The sequence below is a fragment of the Puma concolor genome, chromosome D3 (genome assembly GCF_028749965.1).
Source record: "Puma concolor isolate L17-30 chromosome D3, mPumCon1.1.hap2, whole genome shotgun sequence".
NCBI lineage: Eukaryota > Metazoa > Chordata > Mammalia > Carnivora > Felidae > Puma > Puma concolor.
In genome coordinates, this window is record NC_141678.1 from 45,287,075 (window position 1) to 45,312,897 (window position 25,823).

The 25,823-nt window shown below is 40.4% G+C and overlaps 1 long non-coding RNA gene and 1 pseudogene across 1 annotated transcript in view; both read right to left on the reverse strand.

Moving 5' to 3' along the window:
* Positions 1–10,987: 10,987 nt before the first annotated feature.
* Positions 10,988–16,019, reverse strand: LOC147575541 (protein kish-A-like; annotated as a pseudogene).
* A 5,943-nt stretch (positions 16,020–21,962) lies between these two features.
* Positions 21,963–25,823, reverse strand: part of LOC147575542 (uncharacterized) — a 45,374-nt gene continuing 41,513 nt past the window's right edge. The window contains exons 6-7 of the long non-coding RNA XR_015242727.1: positions 25,048–25,160; positions 21,963–22,077 (exon numbers count right to left, since the gene is read on the reverse strand). This is a non-coding gene — a long non-coding RNA (uncharacterized LOC147575542). The remainder of the gene's footprint in view (positions 22,078–25,047; positions 25,161–25,823) is intronic.

Sequence of the window (25,823 nt, forward strand, 5' to 3'; positions counted from 1 at the left end):
CAAGGTTGTGGTTATGATTATTTCTGAAAACAAAAATGTCTCAAGGCAGACACACCCTCGTTTGTAAATAATGGTTGTGTCACTTAAAGAGTATGTACAACTCGGTAACCATTGGAATTAAAACAGCTCCTATCAGCGCTCTCTGTAAGGCCATGTCGGAGCAGGGAGGGGTTTGGCTGAGCTCTGTCACGTCCATGCTTGAGCCCCTGGGAGGCTGCCCTATGCCAGCTTTAGGCAGGCGTATGTAGAATGTAGTGACACTTCTTGTTCCATCCTCTGGGAAACTAGAGACAGGAAACACTCCAGATATGCTATTAATAAAGGACACAACCACTTGATGGTAATTAATACTATCCTCATGACTAAATATAGGTGTTAGCCAAGTTGTTTGGGCATGTTTGCTTCTTCTGGAGAAAATGTTATCTAGATTTGGCTTTTATCATTTTGCTATATTAAATCCAGCTTTACATTTTTGTCTGTGAAATGCTCTAAGAACATTGCCTCATACCCTCAGCTTAATTCCAAATGATCAACGTCGAAGTCGAGACTACGGGACACCGAACATCTGGATATTCGCAAACATTGTTTTTTTGACTGAAGTTTTCCTCTCTTGGTGTTGACCTGCCAGGCTTCCTTGACACTCTTGATTAACAACCATCGACAAAAAACTCCCTAAGTAATCCGTATCGGTGTGATTCAAACTCAAGAGTCTCTTTACCAAGAATGAATTATTTGTACAGAAAAAAAGTGACCGAACATGCTCCATTTTCATGTTCTACATTGAAATCCTCATTCTGTTTATTTGTGGACTCTGGGTGTGGATCTGGAGGCACACAGCTGAAATGGGCCCCAGCGCCTGGGCTGCAGACCCTTTCCCCACACAGGCACCACACCCGGGCTCATGACTGGCTCGGGAAAGGCCTGTGCTGGCAACAGCCAAAGGCTCTCACTGGCAGCATGAACGCAAATGGTGACCCCGAGTTCAGCTGAGTTAGACCCTCACCAACAGAGAAAGGGGAGCTGCTAGATGACCAACGGTCCCAGTGTATCTGGGGCCAGGAGGCTTCTCCAGATGCAGAACTTCCAGTGCTATAACTAGAACCATACTGGGCAGGCTGGTCTGGTTGGTCACCCTAGTGGGCTGGTGGGCTTTTTGGGATAGCAGCAAACACCGCATGGAGCCAGTTTGTGGTAACCCAAAGAAAGCACCTTTCCTGCACCACCTCTCCTGTGCTGGGTTTGTTGAATTCCCTTTATAGAAGATGCATATTACTTCTCTGGTTTTTTAAGTCCTACTGGTTCTTCCAGGTCTGGCTAAAACATCACCTCCTTTGTGAAACCTCCGTCAATTCAATTCTCCAATTCAAATAGACTAGTTCTGTACTGCTGGAACAGGCCCATGGTTCCTGCTGTACTTATGAAATCCAAAAAGCTCCGACAATGAAAAGCTCTTATGTAAGTTTCTTGGCTGTAGAATCTTACCTTACTGACCTGGGGTTTTGATAGTCTTTATTTGTCTCACTGATATGAATATTCATACATTTTTGCTGCATAAATATATTAATGTGTTTGATAACAGAGGGACATTCCAGGCTCTGATGTGGGTGTTAGTTAATAAATGATACAGACAGTACATTATCACTCCAGAATCTGAAAAAGTCCTATGTTCACGTGGTCCCAACGTTTCAGATAAAGGACAGTGGACCTGTACCTTTACAAGGGCACTGTTTCACTTGGCCTGTTTATAATTAATTATTGCATATCTCTGCGCCTCAACTTCCTCATCTATAAAATGAGACAATAACATCTGTTCTGACATATAAAATGAAAAGTGTTGCAAACAAGTAAAAGGCATTATTACTGTTACTTCTCTCATCACCCTTTTCCTAACGTGCTTTCTATTCTATTTATTTTTGAGTCTTTGCCAAGAACCATCTTTTTCATAGCTGGTGCTCAATAAACATTGTGAGACTTGGGTGTAGACACGTGCGCAAAATGGCAAGTCAGGAGTGATTTTCTCAGTGTCACATCTGGTAAGTCAAATTTCACATCAAACTAATCTACAACTTGGAGTGGGGGTGGGTTGGGAAAAAAAATTGATCTACACTGAATTTCCAGAAAGTAGCCAGAATGTAGTCATTAAAATGTTGCCTCTGCCCTGTTGACTACACGCAGAACCTAGGTCATAATATATGGAAGCAGCTTCTCACGGGGGCATCCTTAAACTTGAATAAAGGAGAATTTAATAGCCCCTTTAGAACACAGCGCAGTAATGTATAACATATCTGAGGCCGGTGAAAAGATGACACCACAGAAGGTGAGCCTGTTTGGCATTCAGCGTTTAGAAATGAGGTGACTCATTCAGAGCAAAGCAGCGTTCTCTGTAATTCAAATGCAATCTACTGCGGTCTAAATCATGGGACACTTTCTGACTGGTTCAACACAAACGCCAAGATGAAAGAAACTTGGAACAAAATCTCTGTTTTCCAATATTGAGATACCTGATATCAGGAAGGTATCGTTCTTACTCCTGAGCAATCTAAAAAAATAATTGTCACCCTTTTAAAGCCTGGTTTTTCATATATGATCAGCAAACACCAGTAGTGTCTTTTTTCAACTATAAAGGCGTAGTATAGTAATTAGAGCCCAAACGGGCCATGGAAGCTCCTAACTCATGCAGAAATTCCTTCCTTAGGGTCCTTCCCAAAGGGTCAGCCACCTTCTACTTGGCTTTGTTTGGGATGAAGGATCATTGACTCCAGGGGCAATCTTGTTTTCCAGCAATTCTCGTTGTTAGAAAATGAGTTCTGACACTGATCCAAAATCTTCCTTGTAATTCCCACTCTGTAGTTTCAGTTTTGCCTTCTAGAATGTCTGAAGACCAAATGTGTTTTTCCTCTCATAATGACAGGATCAGCTTGGAGTGTTTAGCTACAGTGAACAGAATACCTAACTCCCGTGGTTAAACAAATACAAGCTTGTCTTCCTCACAAAGCAAAATGTCTGGAGATTGACAGTCCAGCTGGTAGAGCTTTTAAGGATACAGGTGCTGTCCATCTTCTTAGCCCTTCGTAGTGCGTTTTCTACTATATCCTCAGGTGGGAAGAAAGAAAGAACTAGGCAGTGACAGGCATGCCAGTTGACTCTTTTCTTCTCAAAAGGTAAGCAGAAACTTTCCTGAAAGCCTGATTCATTGGACTTCTCCTTAGCCAGAATGGGTTCACGGTCACCCCTAGGCTGGCTGTGGGAGATGATATTACCATGGCTGGTTTAGACCCACCGTGCTTCTACTTCCAGGAGCTGGGTGGCGCCTCTTCTCTGTGAGATCAAGACGGTAACCTAAACAGATCTGTTTGGTTAGCGGGGTAGAAGGAGGTAGGGTGGAGAGAATGGATGGTGCAAGGGCCGTGAGAACAGAACCTGCCAGAATCACACTTCAAATATTCAAAGATTGCTTTTACATCTCCCTGTAGTTTTCTCTCTTCGAGGTTAAAATGCATTGGTCCCCCCCCTCCCCCCCCAAGCAACTCCTCCATTTTCCTACCTATTGTTGTTGGCCTCCTGTGTATGGCGCTAGTGTGGCCTGGAGCTCAGCCCAGTCTTTCTGATGTGCCTGGCACCAGTGCACAGTGCGGTAGGACTATCACTCGTGGTCCGACTCTGCACTTTCCATCCACATTGTTGGCTTTTGTGGCAGTCATTTCGTGGGCTGGCTCTTACAGTTTGCTGTCAATTCTTCAGTTTCATAGGAACTGCCAGCAAGTCAGATCATATCCAGTATCCGTGTAATTGATTAAAAAAAATACCTAAATGAGGCATACAAAGTGCTGATTTGGGGAACCAATGTATTAAAATACAGCAAGGATTTATTTTGGTTAACCTTAAACAGCTGTTCACTAATAAAATATGTTCAGAAGACTAAGACATGAATTTTATAGAGCTTTTTAAAATTTTCTAAAAAATCCATAGGTAGCATTGATATATTTATTACTGCATATGGATTTAAAAGAAAAGCTGTCACCTCTTTAGGTTTCTTTTTGCTTTTCCTAAAACACTTTCTTCTGGGACATTATTGTGTGCAATGACCAGGCCACACCAAATCAATTTGATTTATGCTGTAACAGACTAGAAAATAGAAAGTAAGGCACAATGACTTTAGTATGTTCAATAATAAGTATGTAATAGAGAACTAATACTTTTGGAAATATTTTATTTCATGAAATTTTAGGAAATATGGAATTCTCATTCTAGGTGCTTTTTGGTCTAAAGCATTTTTATCCAATGTAGGATTAGTATGTCTTGAAAAGCAGGAGTGTTAACAGTTATACTGTAACCATCACATTTGGTTTTGTGATACTCAGCATGTATCCAGCCATCTCTAGGTTTGTCATAAAATAGTGATTATCAATGTCAATGATTTCAATTCACTTTAATTATATATAGATGAAGAGATGTAGATAAATCTACTAAACAGATGACATGTAGAATTTGTGTGTAGATTGGGGATGTTATGAAAGTCTTTATCCAGAATAGAGTACCAAACATCCAAACCATTATAAATCACAGTTACATATTGTAATGTGGCTTTATAACTATTGCAATTACTCACTACCATAATAAGTGTGGGTCTTAAGGCCTGTCAAGAATCTGTTCTGAACACTAGAATTTCATCACAATCTGTAAGAGATTATTCTTACTGAATCTATAAGAGGCCACAGAGACAGTGACAAGAATATTTATTTCACAAAGCTTATGCAAGCTTTCTAAGCAACCTGGAAAGAACAAAGTTGGCTTCCAAACCCACATACAAAATTGAAAGAATCATGTGTTTGCAGACTTTTAAAAGTACACTGTTGTTGGAGTAATATGAACATGATGGTATTCCGTGAGTTATGCCAATGTGTTGAAATGAATATATAAAATAACATGCTAAAAAATGCAGAATTCAACACAATGTGTACATACTACTTACAATCGTGTAAAATAGATGTATAGCATTAAAAAAGTTAAGGAATGTATAGAGATATAATTAACAGCTTAATGTTTAATAGGTTCTTTCTATATTTTTCAAAACTAAGTTACTCGCTCACTCTGGCTATGGCTGAGTGAGGAGAGTGGCAAATTTTGTCCCTGAAAAACAATTATGAACATGGACAAAGTGAGAAAACAAACAAACAAGAACCTATTCAGCACTCTAGAAACCAATTAACGGTTATAATAATCTGAGAAGCATTTATTCTTGAAACACTGCTACACGTTGGTTAAAGAATGTGGTAATCTGTGGCTGTCTGGCCTACAGAGGCTCCCGTTTCTCTCTCACTGCAGTACCCACAAATCCAGTCCACACAGGGGTTCTGCCAAGGCCAGGTTTTGCCAGGTGAGTACTGGCAGCTTCTCTACCACAGTCAAAAGGGGCTCACTTGATTTGGTGGTGTTGATCTAGAGATTTGGTGGTGTTAGATCTGAGATCTAACGACCTCAGAGGCAGGTGAATGATCATGCCAATGGCTTCAGTCTGAGCTAGCAGTAGTGGCTGGGACAAACATATTCCTGCCTAGGCTGCCTAAATACGTGGCAAGACAGGAAAGAGCTCAAGTCAGCCAGAGGCCTGACCAACCCTGAGCCAATGCACATACACAGAGGAGACGCAAAAAGGCACAGTGGAAAGTAATAACTGGGAAGACTCAACAATGACTTGATCTTTGAATTTTCTGCTCTACCCACATTCAAATCCATTGATGTAGGACAGAAGGCTTACTGGCTTGAGGTGGTTGAGTATGATCTCTCTGTGGTCATTGGATGACCATTATGCTGTGCATAGGAAGTCAGGCTTAAAAATAATAAAGAAAATCAATGATTTTCTAAGAAAATCTCTTTTCTTTCAAAAGAGAAAAATTAAAAAAGACAAAGATAAACTTTTAGTTAGAATGACCAGAAAAACAGAAAGAAGACACAAATTTCCAAAATCAGGAATGAAAGAGGGGACATCAATACTAACCCTATAGAAATTTTAAAAATTATAAGAAAATATTATGAACAAGTTTATGGCAACAATTTAAAAATCTTAGATGAGTGAGCTTTGGAAGTTTGTGTCTTTCAAGGAATTGGTTCCCTTAACCAAACATTTAAGGAAGAAACAATACCTTTTATATGCACTGTCTTCCAGAAAATACAAGAGAAGGATCATGTTATAAGACCAGCATTACCCTGATATCAAAACTAGACAAAATAAAGAAGCAACTCACACAAAATTTTTGTGTATCTGGTAGGCTCTACTAAAGATTTTCAGCATATGGGGAGGGGGGGAGAGTTTACATTGTAGCAACACAAATAAAACAGAATATTAGATAGTCCTCTAATACACTGGTTCTCAATTAAAAAGTGAATTTTCCCCCTAGGGAATATTTGACAATGAGTAGAGATCTTTTTGGTTGTCACCACATTTTTGGTTGTCACAAGCACTTCTAACAACTAAGTGAGTAAAGACCAGGGATGTTGATAAACATAATGTTCAGGATGGCCCTCCCCCTCAGAGTGAAATATCCAGCCCCAGATTTCAATAGTGTCTTTGTTGAGAAATACTGCTTTAAGATATCTGAGACTACTTGGACCATATTCAATGGTGCTTGACAATTTCCTTTGATTCCTTTTTACTGTTCCATCTTCCTTGTTCTCTATTATCCCAAATTCATATTTATTTCTAATGTATAACCCTTCAGCTATTCCCTTTTTTTCTCTTCCACAGTGGATTCTGTTTTCAGGCTCATACCTCCATCTCAAGAGATTTAATAAGGTATCTTTCTAAGCAAATACAATATATTCTCGTAGAAGAATTTTATTGCCGTTGTTAAGATAACAATCATTTTCAACTTGTTGTACACCCACACCCACAGAGTTTTATACTTGGGATACTACAGTGGATGTGTTTTTGTCATACACTTTTTTCACTTAATAGAGTATCATGAATATTTTCCCATTGCTTACCTAAAAGGATGCTGTTTGCCAAATGTTCCTGGTTCTCCCTTCTTTAAGGATATAATAGGATCCTACCTCCTGGCACTTTGCAGTGGATGGGGCTATGTGCCTAGCTTTGTTAAATGAGTTGAGAATGGAATTGACACAATTTCCAGGCCAGAGCATTAAATTCGCTTATTTGATAACTTTCAGAGATCTTTATTTCCTTATGGTAAGTTGACTAGCAATGTTTGAGGTCACAGTTTTTCCATCAGCCTGGATATCTGAGGGATGATGATGAAAAGAGTCCTTCACTGATGTGAAGTACACGTGGCATGAGAAAGAAATAGACTTCTGTTATGCAAATTTTTTAATGTTTATTTATTTTTGAGACAGAGAGATAAAGCATGAGTAGGGGAGGGACAGAGAGAGAGGTAACACAGAATCCAAAGCAAGCTCCAGGCTCTGAGCTGTCAGCACGGAGCCCAACTCAGGGCTTGAATCCATGGACTGTGAGATCATGACCTGAGCCAAAATTGGACACTTAACCTACTGAGCCACCCAGGTGCCCGGACTTCTGTTATTTTAAATCATTGGGACTTTTGTGATGTTTATTTCTATAGTATGACCTAGCCTATCCTGATTGATACATCTGATACCCATTCATCATTCTGGTTAGAGGCTTACTTCTCACCATCAGATCTGTATCCAAGACCAAGAGGGTTCATCTTCTTTGGTCTACCCGAATAATTGCCATCCTATTCTTCTTTCCAGTGGTTAGTTTAGGGGTAGGCTTATGACTTTCCAGTGGTTAGTTTAGGGGTAGGCATAATGGGAGGTCTGCTGGGGATTCCTAAGAGAAGTTTCCCTGATTCTAGATATGGGACTATGAAGAGATAGTCCTTTGGGTTTCTGGACATTGCTGTATTTGGATGTGGTGTCTGGGACCTTGTAGCCATCTTTAAATAGTGAAGGAGAATCCCCTAAAGCAAATCTGACCCACTAAGGATGGCAGAGCAGAGTGATGGAAAGAACGTGGTTCTTGATAACATTATTGAGGTCAGGGATCAACCAACCTGAAACTTGTCCTACCTCTGGGCTTCCTGATAGGTGCCATAATAAAAGTACTTATTTTAAAGTCAGTTTCATCCAGTTTTATGTTACTTGAAGCTGAAAACATCGTAAGTGATATATCATGAAGTTGACTTCTGTAATGTTAATTTAATTGTCTGTAAAGCATGTCTAGACTGTAGTATATTTAATTAACTTCCTGTGACTTAACATTTAGGTAGTTTTATATTTTTAGCCACTATAATAAAAAGAGGGTCCCTTTCTGCAAATAGTGCCAAATAAAAGTTACCAGCATTTTTCTGCTTCCTAGGAGTGGGAGGCTTGCCTCCCTTTGAACCAGACCTTCATTCATTTACTCACTCACTTATATTTATATTTATATTTATATTTATATTTATATTTATATTTATATTTATATTCATATTCATATTCATATTCATATTCATATTCATATTTACACTTACCACTGCTGGGGTCTTGAGATAGAACAGTAATTTAGAACTAACAAGATCCAGGTCCTCTTTGCAGTTCATAAGAGCTTGTGTTCTTTTGATTTGGTGAAACCAACCCATGGTGCTTTAGTGATGTCAGTGTGAAACTAATTCCCACCCTTTGATTCTTGGAGAAAAGATGGCAGCCTAGACTGAGAGATGAAGTATTTTGATTAGAGATATAAAGTAAACATATATTTTAGCGTAAAAAGTTTTGGCTCCAGACCTTGTAACTTCTTAAGGAAATCCACAGTTGCCCATGTAGGAATTTAAATTACCTATTCCTTCAAATTATTCCTTTGTTTTTAAAACCACTTAACTGAAGCACAATTGACTTACAGACACACAACTTGATGTGTTTGGAGATAAGTATACATCTATGAAACCATCATTACAATCAGTGCCATAAACTAATGCACGACCTCTAAAAGTTTCTTCCCACCCCTAGAAAACAAAACACAATGAATTATCACCATACACCTGTTAGGATGGATTATGCATATATACGTATATATAAAAGGGCTTCCTCATACACATCACAAGTATTGGCAAGGATATAGAGGAAAGGGAACCCTTTTACCCTGTTGGTGGGAATACAAAAGGGTGCAGCCACTATGGAAAACAATATGGAGGTTCCTCAAAAATTAAAAAAAAAAAATTACTATTTGATCAAGCAATCCCACTTCTGGGTATATTTCCAAAGGAATTGAAATCTGGATCTTGAAGAGATATCTGCACTCTCATGCTCATTGCAACATTATTTGTAACAGCCAAGACATGGAAACAACCTAAATGCCCACCAACAGATGAATGGATAAAGAAAATGTGAGACCAAAATATATAATAGAAAATTGTTCAGCCTTGCAGAAGAAGGAAATCCTGCCATTTGCAAGACATGGATGGACCTGGAGGACCTTGTGTTAAATGAAAAATGTCAGAGGGAAAAAAAACAAATATTGCGTAGTCTCACTTATCTGTGGAATATACAATAGTCAAACTTGTGGAAGCAGAAACTAAAATGATGGCAGGGGGAAGGGGAAAACAGGCACATACTGGTCAAAGGGTACAAAGTTTTGGTCATGCAGGATGAAAAAGTTCTTTTTTATTTTTATTATTTTATTTTTTTATTCTCGCGTCAGACAACATACAATGTAGTCTTAGAGTAGAATCCAGTGATTCACACTTACGTACAACACCCAGTGCTCATCCCAACAACTGCCCTCCTTGATGCCCATCACCCACTTTCCCCACCCCCATCAACCCTCAGTTTGTTCTCTGTATTTAAGAGTCTCTTATGTTTTGCCTCCCTTTCTATTTGTATCTTATTTTTCCTTCCCTTCCCCTGTGATCATCTGTTAAGTTTCTCAAATTCCACATGTGAGTGAAATCATATGATACCTGTCTTTCTCTGACTGACATATTTCACTTAGCATGATACGCTCCAGTTTCATCCACATTGCTCCAAATGGCAAGATTTCATTCCTTTTTTTTTTTTTTTTTTTTTATCACAGAGTAGTATTCCTTGTATATATGGACCACATCTTCTTAATCCATAGGATGAATAAGTTCTGGAGAACTACGACCGTTTGATGTAAGGCCTGTGATTAATAGTGCTGTATTGTACACCTAAAAATTTGATAATGGAGTAGATTTTATGTTAAGTACTCTTGCCACAGAAGGAAAAAAAACAAAATAAAGCATAACAAAAAAAAAAAGATAGGTTGTCCTTTTTTTAAATGTTGTATGTTCTTAATGCATATCATCTAGGAAAAGTTGAGGGCTAGACCAGTAGGCACAGTACATGTGGCCTGAGTATATAGGTATAGAGGGAGAATACTATGAAAATAAGAATTGATTCCTCAAAAGATTGAGATTTAAAAAAAAAAAAAAGCTGTCTCCACAAACTTTCCCCCCCTCATTCTATAAAGATCTATCATTTCCAAATACAGTGAAAGGAACTTGAGTAATTTACCCATTTTGTTTTCTATTATGTGCCTTAGAGATACCTCACTAAAAACTGGGATCTGACACAACGGAATAGCATTTGCAGCACTGAGGTTGATTGTTACAGACATATTAAACTCTTCGAGTATTAAATGGTTACATCCTATTTATTTATCTCATTCGATGTTCTGAGAAAAAAGGGTTAACCATTGGGGTGCCCAGGTGGCTCAGTCGGTTAAGTGTTTGAATCCTGATTTTGGCTCAGGTCATGATCTCACCGTTTGTGAGTTGGAGCCCCGCAATGAGCTCTGAGCTGACAGCATGGAGCCTGCTTGGGATTCTCTCTTCCTCTCTCTCTCTCTCTCTGCCTTCCCCTGCTTTCTCTCTCTCTCTCTGTCTCTGTCTCTCTCTCAGTGATAAATAAACTTAAAAAAAAAAGGGTTAACCATTAATTGCATTATTTTCTGCAGATAAGTCCTTTTTCTCACACTGAAATCTGACAGTAATTATTCTGATGTTTCTCCAAGCTACTGTATGAAGAGGAGGCTGAAGGCCAGAACTATATGGCACACTGCGGCATAAGGTCTCTGTCTTCCGTTCACCAATTCTGGCACATTTCTTTTTTTTTTTTTTAATTTTTTTTTTTTCAATGTTTATTTATTTTTGGGACAGAGAGAGACAGAGCATGAACGGGGGAGGGGCAGAGAGAGAGGGAGACACAGAATCGGAAACAGGCTCCAGGCTCTGAGCCATCATCCCAGAGCCCGACGCGGGGCTCGAACTCACAGAACGTGAGATCGTGACCTGGTTGAAGTCGGACGCTTAACCGACTGCGCCACCCAGGCGCCCCCTCTGGCACATTTCTAAAAGGTACCCAACAATCCAGTTTTATTTCTGTCCAGGGGCCTGGGTGCCAAGGATCAGATATAAGCACAGGTTCACTTAAGCAGCAAGATTACAGTCAATAGACTCTGAACATTGAAAATGGCAGACTAGCGAGGCCAGTGAAGCCCCAGCCTCACCCCTTCTGGGCCCAGGACTGAGGAGGCATCTCCACAAACTTAACGATGGATTAGTCTCAGCTGTGAGGTCACAGAAATTACAGAACACGTGGTACCTGGATATCCAGGAATGGTTCGCAGTTCTGCTTCCTGCTTGCTGTGCAACGTTGGACAAGACAATATACCACTCTGCATCCCAAGCGTAGAGATAAAAATGAAAGCATTTACTTCATTGGGTTATTTTGAAAAAAACAAACAAACAAAAAACACAAAAAACCATCATAATGTATGTGAAAAAGCATTATTAACTGGCAGAGATATTGCTTTTAGTTATTGTTTGTTTCGGGGGGCCAGTTAAATGAAAAATACTTTGAAGGTTGAATTCCCAGACTTTTGCTGCAAAAAATATGTTTCTAATTTTTATTATACAATAATACACAATGATCATTGGAAAATAAAAGCGTCAAACATATGCATGCCCTCACCCTTCCAACGTCAGAGTGTCTGTCTGGTGTCTCACTGACAGTGTCCTCCCCCCTGGCTTCCAGGCAAAGGAAAGCAGTGACACAGTGACACTGCACATCCCTTCTTGATGTGGAGCATAATCGGTCAGCATTGCCCTTCCGCCTTCTTTCCTTGCAATCCTTCTTAGGAAGCCCTTCGCTCAGGTTGTATCTGTATTTTATTCTAGAAGTCTGAGCATTTCTTTTACAAATATTTAAAATTATTAGTCCATCTGGAATTAATCTGACATAGGGTGGGAGAGATGTGTCATATTTTTGCAAATGCTAAGCCATTTACAAAATAGATATTTTTGCAAATGGCACTCAACACCATTTATTGAATGACCCAGACTTTTATCACTGATAGGAGTTGCAAACTTTTCCATATACTAAGTTACTAAATATATATGAGAAGGTTTCTGGATGAAACATTCCACTGAATTGTTCTTGGCCCCGTCACTACCACATATTTTAATTAACTTTATAGAAGCTTTCCTGTCTAATGAGTAAAACCTTCGACCTTGCTTTTCCAACATCCATTGGCTTTCTGGCATGCTTATTCTTTCGGAAGGTCTTTAGAATTTTTTTATTTTCACATTCTAGACATCCATGAAAATACAGGAAAATCTCCAAACTCTCAACAATATGATAATTAAGGTGACAGACAATATAATACCAGAAGCAGGATTAAGATTTCTGAATCACAAGGAAGATGGAGCTGTATTTAGAAAACCTCCCAGCCACTTGGAAGATCCCGTAGCTTTGCTGCTCTGAATATGCACACCTCGATTACTGCAGTTAGTTTGCATTTTATTTTTTAAATGTTGGCTTCCCCATCGGAGTCTGAGCTCATTTAGGGCAGGGGCTATCTCTTAAATATCTTTTCTACCATTGCACAGTGATAGGGGCATAGTAGATGCTCGAAAAACATTTAGTGAATTAATTCACAGTACACAGAATTTCCATTCGGCAGTTCCACGGCTGTATTTTACCTCTGTCTTTGCTGGAGGGCAGGGTCCCGGAGTACCTGAGACTCGCCTCGCTCCAGGATGCTTTCCTCCCCAACCTGGCACACAGTAGGTACTCAGAAAATGTTGCCTTCTTCCATTTCCATAGCCTCTGTTTAGCTCTCCTCTCCCAGGGGCAGGGGAGGAAAAACAAGGCCTCACGTGTAGTCCACTAACATTTTCAAAAGAAAATCCGGATGTCTGCTGGAAGGACATGACAAGTTAAAAGGAAAACATGGCTCCCAACTGCGGCAGCTTCCACGCCCGGGGGGAGACTGACACCCTGAAATGCCCTCCTGGAGGCCAGTGTACCCAGCCTTACTTTTGTTAAAGAGTGAAGAAGCGGGACCCTTCGGTTTGACTTTGAAGTTTGAAGTCTCTGGAGGACATGGGGAAGAAGGAGGTGCTAGCTGATGTCCGTGGGTGAGGACGCCGGGAACAGCACATTATTCTTTTGAAGTCGCTCTCCCTGGGGTTCGCTTTAAAATGTCCCGGGCAGCTTTCCTTTTACAGCTTCTGGGTACCCTGCGTATGTTAAATAAAGAACCAGGGTTTTCTCTTGCACCACAGGATTAACTGGTCACGGACGCCTCTCTGATCGCGGACAGCTGCGGGGATGCTCTGGTGGAAAATAACGTACCAGCCCATGTTGATGCCCACTTCCCCTTTGTGACCGGTTGAAACTTTGGGAATGCCTCATTTAAAGGAGGAAAGAAAACAAAATTGTGTGACTGAGCTCTCTCTTCACTGTCCTTTCTCATGTTTTCATAGCAGTTTTGGGGGGCTTAGAGTTGATCTGAAGAGAATTTCCTAAAACCCACCAGAAGTCAACCTGAGGCTGGAGACAGTTTGGGGGCTTCTCATGCTTCCACCAAGGATATCTTCCTTCGTCTAGAGGCAGCCAAAAGCTCTCCTGGGGATCTCTCGGACAGAACTCACATGTCCTGGGCACGGGAATTCCCACCCTTCCTTCAGGTTATCCTCCCCAAAGTGCTTCCAAACATCCCCCGTTCCACCTTAGATGAAGAGGCCATACCCAGACCCAGCGGGACCGTCACCTGCCCAGAGTGACCGGGAGCCTGGGCCCAATCCAGCTTCCTGCTTTGCTAGTTTGCCTGATGTTTGCCAAGGAAGCCTTGATTGTTCAGCTTGTGGGAGAGAATATTCTCTCAGGCTCTTCTGGCCTGTTTCTTCTGTTGAACAAGGACAGGCTCAGTACAATGCTTTCTTCTCTAGCATAGAGAGCAAGGCTTGAGGGACCTCTTTTGGATTAGGCGCAGGTACAGAGAGCTCATGGGCCTGGGGGCAGCAAGAGGGGTGACTGTGCTGCCCTCTATTTAGGTGTCGAGCTTGGACCTTGGGTCTTAGGAGGGTGTGCCTTATGGTTTGAAGAAGGGCCCTACCTCAGTGTGGGCAGGTCAGCTTTTTTTTTTTTTTTTTAATTTAATGTTTATTTATTTTTGAGAGAGAGAGAGAGGGAGACACAGAATCCGGAGCAGGCTCCACGCTCTGAGCTGTCAGCGTAGATCTCATCGCGAAGCTCAAACCCACGAAGTGTAATACAATCATGACCTGAGCTGAAGTCAGATGCTTAAAGTCAGGTGCTCCTAAGGGGCAGGTCAGCTTTGCCTAAACCGGCAGCCTGTGCTGGTTATGCCAAATGAATTCTGACAACCAATGCAGTGATGTGTTGTGGCTATAGGTCTCTGTCTCCCATACAAAAACAGACAGCAGTTGAAAATTATATGAACACCTGCGGCTGCCTCTTGTGGCCCTGGAGCTGAGTTGGCAACAGATGTCTGAGAACTTTGCGCGATTCCCTGTTTGGGTCCCACTCTGCTCCTGTTCTCCCCAGTGGAAAATGACGGACACTCACGCAGTGCCCACGTGCTCTTGGTCTCGGATATCACCTCGTTTCAATCTTACAAACCCTGCTGTCTTATAGAACTTACAACATTGTAACCTGGGTAGCACCAGCACTCATTTTCCCTTTCCTTTTTGTTACATTTTCCACTGAAGAAACTGAGGTTCAGAGAGGCCAGTGACTTGTCCCATGGTCACAGAGAACTTGAATCACATCACAGGCTTAGAAGGAGGTCTGTCAATGCTTGCGGGTGGTGAAATTTAATTTAAAGAAAAGTAAAAGGCAAGTGATTTTGTGGTTTCTTTTCATACATTATTTATTTGTTACTACCTCTCAGGAGCAAAGCATTAAGTTTTAGCCTCGCGCTAATTCACCATTCCTTGTAAGAGCTGTGTCTGTTTTCGTTTTTGGTTTCTCTCCTTCATCTCCCATCCCCATTTCTTTCTCCCCTAGATGTACCACACTACTCTGTTTGGTACGTATCCTTGGGTATGTGTCCTTGAAAATATGTGTGTAGCATTATTTTATATAGAAATGTGTGCTAGATTGTATATGTGGCACTGCACTCTCTGTTTTATTCTATTTCTTATTTTTTACTTAAAGATTTTGAGTTCTCTATGTGTCGCTTTATGTCCATTTAGCTCATTGCTTCTGAGTGCTATGTTCTATTCCACAGGATACACCTACATTCCCCCGATGCTGGGTACCTGGACACTTCCACCTCTAGCTCTCTGCTGCACACATATTGGTGTAGAGCATCCTTGAACGCGTGAGAGCTTCTCGGGGGGCAAGTATCAAGTCTCTGTACTTTCTGTGGCGGGTCAAAGCCTGAAAGGAGAGCTGGACAGCTGGAGATGGTGGAATATTTATTTTAAATGCAACCAATAGGAACCAGAGGGCATCCCCCATTAAAGGGACTGCTCTGCTCTACAAAGAGAACCATTAAAATGAATGTAAATCACAGTAGCCTCAGGGACTGTTTAATAACAATCTGACTTTTTATTGGGTGAGCAGGAGATGTGCCAGCTTTCTCCTTACAGAGTCTTCTGGATCTCTTACAGAGAGAGAGAGAGAGAGATCCTATCTGAACTGCTATGGAGATTATCGAGGGCAGAGGGCTGCTCAGGGAGTAATGGCCATAAATCCAATTAGTAACTCACTTTCTCTTTTGCCACAGGCTCCATTTCCCCCAAATACATGGAAGATAATTCTACACTCTGGAACCGGTCTATCCCGAGGGCTCCATGATACGATGCCACCAAGACACAAAAGTTTCTTGCGTGGGAAAAGGACTGGGATGATCCACACTAAACCAGTGACAGCAGAAACCACGATTGTTCTGGAGTGGCGTGGGAGCCTTGCCACACTCATGTATCACTTCCAGCAAAAAACATGTTCCTGTCGCATTTGTGAAATAAGGAAATGGAAGAAAAACCTCAGGGATTTTCCAGAGAAATTTAAGCAAAACTAGAGATCACAGGAACCCCACTTATTTCTGGGTGGGGAAACTAAGGCAGCAGGAGCACCAAGACGGTTAAGGGATCCTGCTCCCAATGAGGAGGGCAGACACAGGGGCCGGGGCTTCTATGTCTCCTGACTCTCCCACTCCAGTCCCGGGTCAGCCGGTGAGATCAGTCAGCAGAACCACCAGGGGGGCCAGGAGCCCGAGTGCTGAGCCAAAGAAGGGTCTGGGATCCCAGGCCAGTACTTGTTTGGGAACTTGCATACTTAAAAGACCAGATTCTTTAATGACAAATCTTTATGATCCAAAACAAAGAATCGAGATGCCTGGGGGAAAAATAAAATAGGTACCAGCTTAATTTTGTTGTTTAAAAAAAAAATACTGCATGACTGCTTCACTTCTTTTTCCTCTGAGATTAAAAACAAAACAGAAAAACCAAAGCAACAACAACAAAAAACGCGTTGAGAACAGCTCATCTAGAGGATGCACACAGTCATACCAGGTTCTTTCTTTCTCTTGTTGCACATACACTTGTTACAAACATGCTTCTTTGGGGTTTGTAGTTTTGTCAAAATTATGATTGAAATCAATATATGACGGACACATTAGCATGAGTTGATAGAAAAAACACAAAGAATTTGAAAAAATTAATTTTTTACTTATTTTTGAGAGAGAGAGAGAGAACACAGTGAGGGAGGGGCAGAGAGAGAGGGAGACATAGAATCTGAAGCAGGATCCAGGCTCCGAGCTGTCAGCACAGAGCCCAACGCAGGGCTTGAACCCACGAACTATGAGATCATGGCCCAAGCTGAAGTCAGCTTAAAGAACTGAGCCACCCAGGTGTCCCAACAAAGGATTTGGATTTGAATCCCTGACTTGTCATTTACTAGTAACCTTTAATAAGTGATCTAACCCTCTTAACCTTTAGTTTATTACCTTAAAAATAATATGAATAATATGTAATTCATAAGATTCTTGTGAGGATTAAATAAGATACTGTAAGGAGAGCTTTCAATACAATGGCTGGCACATAGTAAGCTCTCAATAATGATACCTATAGTATTTAACAGGATCATATTTATTACTGTTACTTTCCCTTGTATGATTCCAGGGATCAATGAGGTGTTTGTTAGGTAAACTAATATCTTGAATTCTTCAAAAGCAGAGCCTGAGACAATGATTTGTGTGCAGGATGTTTATTCAGAAGGTGATCTCAGAAGTAGAGTGAGGAAGTGAGCCGAGAAAGAGAAGAAAGCCTGTAAACGTACCTCTTTAGGCAATTGGACTCAATCCTCTAGACCTCCTGTGGGACTGTGTGAAATATACTTTAAACAGCATAGGATGGGCACCAATAGTGCCTCCTGCAACTATATAAATTAAGTCTCCAATTAGGTTTTGAGTATGTATCACCTTTGTGTTTAAAATTTTTGTTGTTGTTGGGGCACCTGGGTGGCTCTGTTGGTTAAGGGTTCGACAGCTCAGGTCATGATGTCACAGTCTGTGAGTTCGAGCCCCGCACGGGGCTCTGTTCTAATAGCTCGGAGCCTGGAGCTTGCTTCAGATTGTCTCCCTCTCTCTCTGCCCCTCCCTCGCTCGCACTCTGTCTTTCTCTCTCTAAAGAATAAACATTAAAAATAATTTTAAGGGGCGCCTGGGTGGCTCAGTCAGTTGAGCGTCTGACTTCGGCTCAGGTCATGATCTCACAGTTTGTGAGTTCAAGCCCCGCATCAGGCTCTGTGCTGATCGCTCAGAGCCTGGAGCCTGCTTCAGATTCTGTGTCTCCCTCTCTCTCTGCCCCTCCCCCACTCATGCTCTGTTTCTCTCTGTCTCAGAAATAAAACATTAAAAAAATAATAATTTTAAAAAATAAATAAATTTGTGTGTGTGTGTGTGTGTGTGTGTGTGTGGTTGTAAATCAGACAATTGTCTCCATTAGCTGACTTTCTTCTTGTTTGGACGAAGCTGCTCTACTACTGTAATCTGTTTGCTAACTCCTTCTCCACCAGGTGATACAAGGCCTGGTTTATGTTGCAAAATGTTTCAGCGTGGTAAATACATCTGTCACACTAAGCTTAAATTCACATGTTTACCATTCCATTTAAAGTTGAGGTAGCTTATCTCTTAGACCCTAGTTCTCAAAACTTAGGTGAAGGAGGAGCTTCTGGAAATCACGGAGCTCTTTATAGAGAGCACCACACTAATGGCAGAATACCACGTAATTCTGATATATTTAATTCCAAAATGTAAGTAGAAAAAAATGATTGCAAGAAATATGTCCATATTACAAAATTTTAACATGGACATGCAGACACAGATATCAGTTCAGTGTAAATGGTTCTTTGAGTTTACACTAATATTTGTTTGATAACTAATCATTAGCTTGTTATCCTCTGGAATTTGCTAGTAGATAAGCAATAGTAGGCACCGTAGGTTTCAGAAAAACATGTAAAGAGAAACATTAAACATGGACAAAATTTTACCCACTTTTACATTAATCTGAGACAGAATCCGTGACCGTCCAATTTATAAAACACTGGCATTTGAGAACCCACTTAAAAGGCCAATTAAATCACTGAACTGCCAGTTTGGGGCAATGTTCACTAATCAAAATGAGGGAGGTACCATGATTCCGGGCTACTTGGAAGTTTCCAAAGGAGGAAGAGCACATAGAAGCTATGTCATAGCCACTGTGGAAGCAAAAGGTGAACTTCTGACCAATACATAATATGTTGCTCGTTTTAGGCAAGTTTTTTTTATTTTAATATTTTGCTCTAAATTAAGCAACAGACGACTGAATATAATGGAAATAGCTGCCTCCTTTGCTTACACTATTCCTTACTTCTAGTCACTCATTTCCCAAAACTGGAATGCCCTCTACCATCTCTACTTAAGGCTTACCTCAAATCTCTTGTCCCGACAAAACCGAATTTCAGCCACCTGCAATCAGGCCCTCTCTGGAATTCTTATGATAGTTTCTGTACTGTTCACTCCATACTCAGTGCCACCCTATACTGGTGGTGATCTCTCTCTCTCTCTCGCTCTCTCTCTCTCTCTCACACACACACACACACACACACACACACACACACACACATCCCATACACTCCTCCTAGCTTCCCTAACTAGACATAGCTTACATTCTATCACTGTTTGTGCCCAGCAAGTGCCCTGTACACAGTGGGCACATGCCAATATATTAGAATCGTACAATCAGGCATTACCCCGACATTATTTACACTACACTCTAACAAACATCAGTGTTTCTCAGGATCAAATCCCATAGAGATCCCATAAAGAAAAAGAAATTTGCACACCTTTAGTGTTGGCTTAAAACTTTTAAGTATTAAATGTACTCAAGTATAAAGTATAAAATAAAGTATGAACTCCATGTGCTTTTATCTCTAATACAACCCTGAAACTAAAAGAGTTTACAACTAAATGCAAATAAACCCAGTACATTCAAATGAACATTAATACGACAGATGATGCTGTTTAGCTGAAACTAAATTGCTGTTCAGGATGTAAATTCGATGTTGACTGCTGTAACGCAGGCTCTTTACAACTCAGCGTGCCTGTTCTGAGGTTTGCTCTGTCACCACTCCATTTTCCCACCCCGAACCACTTTGAAACCACCATTTGTACAATAAAACATCATGTCATTTGCGCTTTCCTTGGCACGAATGCATCCGTTTTGTATTAATTCCAACCTCTCTTCCTTTCTTATTTACTTGTGACAATGCACGTGCTTCTTGGCATCAACGTGGCCTTAAATGCAGATACTGCAAAATCATGTGGTGATACTTCGTTGTACGGTGATCGTCCAAATGACAATGATGATAATAATATTAATAGCTGATATTTACAGACGACTTACTACGTGTCAAGCACCTTTCTCTAGACTATCCCACTGAATGCCTTTATTTACTGCTTGAGAAAGATGCTATTGTGATCACGATTTTATAGATGAGCAAACTGGGGCTCAGAGAACTTCAATAGCATTTTCTTTTTTTTTTTTTTTTTTTAATTTTTTTTTCAACGTTTATTTATTTTTGGGACAGAGAGAGACAGAGCATGAACGGGGGAGGGGCAGAGAGAGAGGGAGACACAGAATCGGAAACAGGCTCCAGGCTCTGAGCCATCAGCCCAGAGCCCGACGCGGGGCTCGAACTCACAGAACGTGAGATCGTGACCTGGTTGAAGTCGGACGCTTAACCGACTGCGCCACCCAGGCGCCCCTTCAATAGCATTTTCAAATCCATGCCATGTATATAGAATTTAAGCCCATAAAGTCTGACTCCAGACCCTGAACACAATACTTCTATTAATTTGTTTCATTTATCATTAAAATGAACACAAAATTAGAACAAATGTTGTACAGAATAACGCACTCCAATGTTCGATATTTCTATACACTTACAATTCATCACAGGCTCAGTAATCATGCCGGTCAATTTGTTTTGAAGCACTAGGTGCATGTGTCCTTAGAGCTGACCAAAACATGAAAGAACTCAGCCTCACGTCCACAATCAATAAAGTGCTTTACTGATAAAAATACATAACTTAATTGTAGTTCTCAATAAATGTAATATATTCAAAAGAGCAGAACAGTATGCGTTTCATGCCCGTCTATTATACTTGTCAAACAATGTCTTCATTCAGAAGTCCATCGATGTCCCCAGTGATCAGCTTGGTGCAAGCTGTCAAGGACAGCAGAGAGCAGAAGACCCACAAGGCAGAAGAATCTATGAATCCATAGTTTAACACGCAGAAGCCAAGTTCTTCTGAAATTGGAGTTTGAACTTGTCTTTCAGCTTATTGACTCAAGCTCTCCAGAAGTCAGTGTGTCCTCACCCAACGTGGGAAATATGCAGACTGCTTTATTCCTTCTAATTGCCAAAATAAACAAAATAAACTCTTAAAATATGACTTATTACCAGAGTCCTTCCTTGTTCAATTGACTGGTTCAGTCAGAAAAACATTTGGACAAGCAAAGGATGTACCCTTGGTTGCACTCTCCCCCTAGCCCCACCCCAGATTCAGCGACACAGTACTGTACACGTTTGGTCAAATCTCTTGCCATTCTTTAAAAAAATAATAATAGTGTGATTAATTTATTGGCTTCCCAAGTAAATAGGCAACTTAGGAATGAGGAAAGAGCTTGTGCATTTTACACCTGCAAGGAACAATGATCAATTTCCTCCCAATACTGCAAAAGATGTTGATTTTCTCTGATTTGTCATCTGTTGCATGCGCAGTACTTTGCACTCACCAAGGGGAGACCCAGTGAAGTGCAAGCTAAGTTCTCTAAGCTTACGAACATTACCAGCTTATTGTTATATTTGGAGTCATGCACATAGCTACATTCAGAATTGGACTACCATTCCTTCCACCTTAAAAACAACTTGGTTAGGTAAACTTTGAGTTATTGTGCTCACGTAGACAAGGCTATTAGGGCACAAGAGGTGAAATCTAAGGTCATACAACTAATTAGTGACTGAGTCAAATTCCGAAGTTAGGTTTCTTTGCCTTCAGTTTCTCCCACTAGATCAAATTGCTTCTTCAGAACAATGCAGAAATAGCATTCGAGAAGGCATTTAGATTTATTTCTAAAGTTGATCTGGCTCCATCATGAATATTAAAAAAAAAAAAAAAGGCCCACCTGATTTGTAATTGGAGCCTGGAGAATCACCCATGGCCTGAGTTGATGATTTGGTTACCAGCTGCTGGAACACTTCAATGGGAAGACGTGAAATTCCTGCAGGAAATGACTCCAGGCAGCTCTGAATTAGTAAGGAAATTAAATGACTAACTTCAATATTTCCTGGCTTTTGTCTATCTTAATTAACAATTTATTTTGGTAAAGGAAAAATTGAACAACTTTCTAATAGTCAACACGTAAAACTTAATATTTGTTTATAGTAAAAACACGATTCCCATGTCTGTTTTTATTTAAAGAAAGGAAAAACATTTTTGAACAATTTGCAGTAACCATACTTATTAAATCATTCTTTAAAAAAAAAGAATCCAACAATTACAGCATATGTGTGTGGGAAATATCAATTTCCTTTTCATAGTTCCCAAAGGTGCACTTGAGAAAAATGTGTTGATTATTAACAGGGCTAATATTTTTGTGGTAATGTTATTACTGAACATCTACAATAACTGGAGTTTGGGATTGACAGAGGTATTTTAGCCAGCATTTATTATTGATTTCCATGTCACATTGAATATAGCATGGACCTAGATGTATGTCATTATGACTTTTGATACACATTTTGATATGACTCTTATTTTGCCTTCATTCATTTATTCAACAATATTTACTGAATGCATGCTATGTGCCAGTCATTCTTCTAGGTGCTGAAAATACACGATAAATTAAAGCTCTTGCTCCCATGGACTTCACGTTCTAGTTGAAGGGAGGTGGATGATGCCAAAAGGCAGGGAAATACATCAGGTAAATGGTAATGAGATGAGAATGCGGGGCGGGGGGTGCTTCCTTAGATGGGGTGGAATCAGGGAAGCAGAAATGTCCTGCGTCAGACTCTTTGAAGAAACTTGATGATGTAACACTTAATTCATCATGGACAAGTATCATGTCACCTGTCCTGTCCTGGACTCCACAAATGTTTAGGATAAACTTCTGAGTTCAAGGATAATGGAAAGAAATTTCAAGAAAGCTGCTTTTTTTTTTTTTTATAACTGTGTGAATTTTCTTTCTTTCTAGCTTTCTTTACTATATAACATCTCTTAGGAATGAGGAGAATGAGGCAAAATTAAGATTGCCATCACAGAGCTAGTCAGCTGTAATGCCAAACAAACTTGTATGTGAACTTCTATTACTAGTTAAATTTGGAGGCGCCAACTTTATTTTCACTAAAATTGAATAAAGGCAAATTCTATTTGATGTCTTCAGCATGCCTATGAACAGCAACAACAGGTGGTACCTTTCGTTGAACGATATAATATGCCAAGTACAGAACTTCTCATACATTTTTTTTCTTATTCTCACAAGAGCTCTGCATATAGTATGATTGTTCCCATCTTATAGGTAAGGAAATTGGGACTCAGGTATGTTACATATGTTCCCGGAGGTTCCAGAACTAATAAGGCCACACATAATTGGAGTGCTATGTCACTTCTGCTGGACCCCACATCGCTGGGAGGAATGAAGGAGGTTGTCGGATTTAACATCATTTTACATACAGGCAAATGGAGACAGCCCTTGTGACCTGCCCAAAGTCACAGAGTCAGTGAGTTGGTGGCAGAGTTGGGATTAGCTCCAGCTGACACAGGCTGCCTCCCCATGAAAGCTGTGAAAGCCAGACCCTGTAACTCACTGCCTTTCCAACAAATGTCCAGGGCAGTGGATACTCATTGGGGACAAGGGTGAATCTTGACCCCTCTCCCATAACATACTTAAAAAAAAATCAATTCCAGGTGGATCAGTGATCTAAACATGAAAGATAAACAACAAAGTTTTTAAAAGAAAAAATAGGGGAATACCTTCATGACCTCAGGGTAGGCAAAGAAGTGCTGACAAACATGATGGTTAAAAATAAGTACATTGAATTACATTAAAATTGAGGATTTCTGTTCATCAAAGGGTACTATTAAAAAATTAAAAATGTGAAAAGGGGGGTGCCTGGGTGTCTCAGTCTGTTAAGTGTCTGACTTTGGCTCAGGTCATGATCTCATGGTTCATGAGTTCTAGCCCCACGTCGGGCTCTGTGCTGACAGCTCAGAGCCTGGAGCCTGCTTTGGATTCTGGGTCTCCCTCTGTCTCTGTCCCTCCCCCGCTCACACTCACTCTCTCTCTCTCTCAAAAATAATTAAACATTAAAAAAATAAAAAAACAAAAAACAAAAAACAAAAACAAAACAAAAAATGTGAAAGGGAAAATCACAAAATAAGACCAAGATATATATGGGGCGCTTGCATAGTTCAGTCGGTTAAGCATCTGACTCTTGACTTTGGCTCAAGTCATGTTCTCATGGTTATGAGATAGAGCCCTCTGTCAGGCTCTGCTCTGACAGCATGGAGCCTGCTTGGGATTCTCTCTCTCCCTCTGCCCCCAACCCCCTCTTGCACACATGCTCTGTCTCTCAAAATAAATAAATAAACATGAAAAAAAAAAAAAGACAAGATATCTGCAATACACATATCTAGCAAAGGGCTCATATCAGTGTGTGCATGTGTGTGCACTCATTTCTACAAATAATGGCGAAAGGTGGTTAATCCAATAGAAAAATGGACAAAAATCTTGAACAGAAATTTCACAAAAGAGGATATACCACCAGCTTGTTAACAGACGAAAGGGTGTTTGATATACTTAGTTATTAGGAAAATTCAAATTCAACCTACGATTTGATACTGTTACACACTCCCAAGAATGATTAAAACGAAAAAAAAATCAAATATTCAGTTGGACCATATGAAATTGCAATTTTTTGCAGGTCAGAAATAAGCACGTATCAACACTTTCATATAGTTTAATCTATACCAAGTATTGAGGAGGGTGTGGGGACCCCAGAGCTTCAGACACTATTGAAGTGTGAGCTGGCACCATGCTTTGCAAATCATAACTGAGAGTATGGCAGTTAGCTATTGCTCTGTAACCAACTACACTAAAGCTTAGTGACTTAAAAAACAAACAAACAAACAAACAAACAAACATGTATTAATTTATGCAAGTTCTATCAGCCAGGTGGGCAGCTCTGCTGGTCTGGGTTAGGTTCAGTTAATCTCACCTGGGCTTGTTCATGCATCTGTGGTCAGCTGGCAGGATGGCTGGGGGCTGGCTAGTAGGATGGCCTTGTCCAGGATTACTCTGCCCCTCTCCTCATGGCTCCCACATCTTGGACTTGTCATCACAGGGAAGCAAGGAGAGAGCAAAAACACAGAAGTGCTTTTATGAGCTTTACTTATATCAACTTTTCTACTGTCCCATTGGCCAAAACAAGTCACTGACCAAGCTCAGAGTCGGCATGGGAGGGCAATATGGTGGCATGAATGCAGAGATGCATGAAAAATTGGGCTAGGATTTATTCAAACTGGATAAATATGTGCATACCCTATGACCCAGCAATTTCCCTCGTAAGTATGTACCCAACAGAAAGGACTACATGTGCTCACGAAGAGACATGTACAAGAATATTCACAGAAGCACTATTTATAACAGCTTCAAGCTTAAAACAACTCAAATATCCATCCATGTAGAGTGGATAAGCAAGCATGCTGTGCTATATTCATGCAGTGGAACAGTACACAGCAATGAGAATGAATGGGCTACAATAACATGTAGATAGATACATAAGTAGGTAGGTAGATGATAGATGATAGATTTTACATATATATATATTGTATATATATGTATGTATGTATATATGTATATATACATATATACATCCATATGTAAAATATATATATAATATATATGTATATATTCCTGGGATTTTAAATATCTTAACTATTTTCTTGTCCACCTGTCCCCTTTGTGATTATTCAGTCACACAAAACATTCTTA